We start from the raw sequence: 4,480 nt of genomic DNA on the forward strand, positions 1-4,480 counted from the left end.
CTATCAATTTCTTTTGCACAATTACTTTTTATATTTAACTGCAATGGAGAAGCAAAGTCTATCCAGCTATGTTGAAACGTGTCTCTTAGAATGCAGATTTGACAACATAGTCCAAAGCGTTTCTACTCATTTTTGATGCACAACATTTTTTTCAAATAGCCTTCGACAATGTTGCTTTCCAATGCGCAAACATCACGAGGGATGTGTTTAGCTACGGGATGCCACTGTGCAGAGGCTTCGGGTATGGAAGAGGATGCGTGTGGAGAACATAGGAGCCCCGAGTGAGTGAATTCCGAAGGGAATGTGTGCTGTTGACATGGGCACAGCCTTGTCAGGATCCTAAGTGTCTCGGACACACACAGAGGAGCAAAGCCCTCCCCAGGTGAGCCTCAGAGGGACAGCAAGGTCTTCCTCATATCTGAGTGGAAATGTTGAGAGTGTGTGCAGAAAATGTCCACCACAGCTTTCTGCCCCAGGGCCCTTACAGTGTGCAGATGCTCCCTGACTGAGATGAGGTTAAATCTGCGTCCTTAATATAGCTGTAGGTAACAACTCTGCCTCTGCGCTCAACTGTTTGTAATAAACATGCTGAGCTTCTCGGGGGCTGAGTCTGTTCTATCAGAGAGACCAGTCCACTGGTCCAAGATTTTCTATCCAATTGTGTTTGTCCTTTACTTCATTCTCTCATTGTCCTTGTCAGGTCATATCCCATACCAGCCATGGTAGATGTGACAGAGGTGACCCAGCTTTTTGGGTATTCAGGAGAAGTGGAGATCCCTGCCATCCCACACTCCCCCACACACATAATTCAGTATAGACTGATGTTTAATGTCTAGCAAAAATTAAAATTGGAGGGACATGCGAAAGATTGTACAGAATAGGTGTCCTCTAAAGCCCCCCCCAACAACCGCCACACACACACCACTAAGGGTAAAAGTAGAGAGGCTAGGACCCTGATTATGGAATAAGAATCGTGTCTTCATGCTCTTAATTAAAGTTAAGTACTCAGTGGGATCAGTGTGAATGTGGCCTAGGGCATGTGCAACCACAGCAGTGAGCACAGTCATATTGCTAATAAGCCCACAGAGAGAGAACAATTTTGTAAAAAATAAATAGAGGTAGGCCAGAGTGAGGGAATTTATTGTCCATTTGTTTATTGTTTTTGGTAATTCTAGTAGTCTCAGTCTGTGGGATCACACCCAGGGCCTCAAGCATGCAAAGGAAGTCCTACACCAGCCAAACTGTATCGTCATACTTATATTTATGTTCAAATCATTTCTAACATGTTTTGTTTATTAGTATATTGTTTGTTTAGTTTTGGTGGGTGATTTGGTATCACTGCCTGCTAATTGTGGGGAACTAGGGCAAGACCATTTAGAAATATCGACTAAAATACTGCTTTTCACACACGCCTTGGACACTTTTTGGTTAATGGCAATCGAAATGCATACAAAATCTTTTGTAGCAAACAAAATTTCTTCAATATGCAAAGGTGATTCAGAAAATTAACTAGTCTTGTTCATATTTAAATATGACTCTCCAGCTGCTATTCATGTTGTTGGTAAGTGGTTTTCAGATGGTCTCTTCACCTGAGAAGTTCTTGAATTACAATTATATCAAGGATACTCTATTGCCAGCTGAGTCTTGGTACTCTGCCTAAAAGCTTTTAAAAAAGGATCCATGTATTAACTTTAGGAATATTTTTGAAAATATGAAAAAGAGTTGAAAGACCACAAGGGAACTCCAGAAATAGTTGGGCAGATAAAGGGATTACCCTGTAAATGCAAGCACTCCTCAGGATTCACATATGTACTTGTGGATCCCTCGATCTCACACACAAATGAAACAGATATAACAATTACCTAATAACTCTGAAATCAGCAGGTAGAGACAGGGAAACCTGGGGTAAAATGGCTACCTAGAACAGAAGACACCTGCCTGCTCAAACTGGGACATACTGAGAGTGGGGAGCAGGTCTCCATATGCATACTTCCATGCTTCCATGTGCACACATGTGCACATATGTGCCACAGACATGCAAATATGCTGCATTCCACACACACAAGCATGCAAAAAAATGGCAATAAGAATCTTGGATTTTGTTTTTAAGAGTATCATTTACCTGAAACTGGCCTTAAACTTACTATGTAGGTGAAGATAACCTTGAATTTTGTAGCCTCTTCTTCCCTCTGACCTTTTGAGTATCAGAGTTGTAGGCGTATCTACACTGCCACTTTATGTCAAGCTTGGAACTTGGATTTTTCAAAATCCAGCCGAGCACTCTACAACTTAACTACATCCTCAATGGTGAGTTGAGCTTTTGAGGTGCTACACTGTTTTATTTCTCAGGGAAATTCCTATTCACCTTCCATTTATCCAAACAATCCAGTCCTATATTTAATGTCTTAGAAGAAGAGTGTTATAGTGGGCATAGTGAGGATTAAAGGACATTTAGACATTAATTTAATCAAAGGGCCTCTGATAGCATCCTGTTTGGAAGTGAATAAGACAAAGATCTAGAAAGAAGTTTATGGACCAACAGGCATGTGATTAAGGCACACTTAATCACTATGCTGGGAGAGACGGGAGAAAACATGATGAGGAGAGAGACTTTGGCAACTCCCAGAGTAGACTATGGCAACATATTGCAAGGAGCCAGTCCTCCCCAGGAGTGAACCCCTACTTCAGCGCTACTTATTTCATCCTGAGAGCCAGTTATTCTCAGTTCTTTGCTCTAAGGGCTCCTCCTTTCCCATAGGGAATGGCCTCCTTTTGTGGTTCAATACACTCTTAGCTTTCTCCTTATTGATAGAAATTTTGGAGCCCCAAACTGCTGAAATTTAAGCAATCAGAATTCCCCTGAGTCCTAACAATTTATGTCCTCTCAACTTTAACAACTTTAACATCTTCCTTCGTTTCCTAGGCACACTACATGAATCTACTATAGTAAACAAAACCGCACCCAGGGTTCCCTCTGAGATGGATTCTCATTGGCATGTCACTGTAAGGTATCATTGCTAGTTCACAGATGTTCCTTGGCGCTATTTAGACAATCAATAAACACCTACCAAAGGGCAACCAAGACCATGTGCCTCCAAGGCTTTCTAACAAGGAAGAGAAAAACCTCCATTTAAGCTTCACATTGAAGTCATTTTTAATCTTGAGGAAAAGCTTGAAGTCAAAGATTTTTGCTTTGAAACCACAGTGAAACAGGTCACCTTGTTTCCTCTAAACCCCCACACTCAAGCAATATGGGTTATCATAAGTATTTAAAAATAGAATCACTTCCCAGAAGTCTCCATTTCCAATATTTAACAAAGGAAAGGAAATGACTACCTGGCCAAGATAGCTACAGTTCATGCTCACAATAACTAAGACATGAAAGCAATCAAATTTCAGGTAAAGGTACAAAGAAATATGAATGTGTGAGAAAGAAACTGTGTATATTAAAAAACAGACCTTGTCTTTTGTCAAAATAAGGCTGAGTCTGAAGATATTATGCTGAGTGAAATAAGCCAGACACAAGAAAGAAAAATTCTGTGTGACGTCAGTTTTATGGTGAGTCTACACTTTAAAAATTACAGAAATAAAAGTGCCTTTAAAGGTTGGCTGGGAGTAAGAGGGACGTTAGTCAAAAGGTACAAAGTGGTAACATGTCTGGATCTGGACAGGTCTGTAGTGTTGGCACTTGGAAGGCAGAGGAAGAAGAACCAAGAGCTTGGCAGTTTTGTCTGCAGAGTGAATGTGCGGCCAGTCTGGTGTACAGGCTATTCTGTCTTACACAATCACAAGATTAAAAAACATAACCATTCCATGAAGAGACATTCACATGTCTTACTTCCTGTCCTAGCACCAGAGCCTGAAAAGGTGAACCCACTGGGGCTGAATGGGGGAGAAGAGGAAAATTGGTTCCATAAAAGAAAAATACCCAAATGGTAGACATGTAAGATGAACAAATCAAGAGATTGTGCACCATGAAGATTGTTTCATATTGTGTTTATGAATTTTGTGTAATGAATATATCTAGGTTTTCTTGTGCATAATTGAAACATAGATAGCTATATGAGATGATGACCATGCCAATTTCATAGTATACATTATCTATAGACATCAAAATGATGTTTACATATTTCCTAAAATAATATGCTATGTTCGTAAGTGTAGAGAATAGAATTAATTTAAAGATGTAAAGTATCTGTTCATGCAGTGGTAAAAAAAAAAGGCAAGCCACAGATAAGATGAGAGAGATGAGATGGACCGGACAGAAAAAACAGCATAACTTGACTCGATTTTCAAGGCCTTACTGTGTAATGTGTTCCCACAGAAAAATTGTTATTGCAAAATATTTAGGACAAAAGTTTTTCTTCTTAACCATGGTTGATTGCAGGTGGTCTTGATTGCTTAGGTTGGGTAACAATGAAGAGGTCTCAATTTTTTTAAAATCTCCTGGAGCAAAATATAGAATTAGGGATGTGTTTAT

General features: G+C 39.9%; 1 non-coding gene across 1 annotated transcript; it reads left to right on the forward strand.

Annotated features, from left to right (window-relative positions):
- Window positions 1-3,808: 3,808 nt before the first annotated feature.
- LOC125391988 (small nucleolar RNA SNORD22) lies at window positions 3,809-3,924 on the forward strand. Its single transcript, XR_007229349.3, has one exon. It is a non-coding gene; the product is annotated as a small nucleolar RNA SNORD22 (small nucleolar RNA).
- The last annotated feature ends 556 nt before the right edge of the window (window positions 3,925-4,480 follow it).

This window comes from Myodes glareolus, chromosome 5 (genome assembly GCF_982192425.1).
Source record: "Myodes glareolus chromosome 5, mMyoGla1.1, whole genome shotgun sequence".
NCBI classification, from domain to species: Eukaryota; Metazoa; Chordata; class Mammalia; order Rodentia; family Cricetidae; genus Myodes; species Myodes glareolus.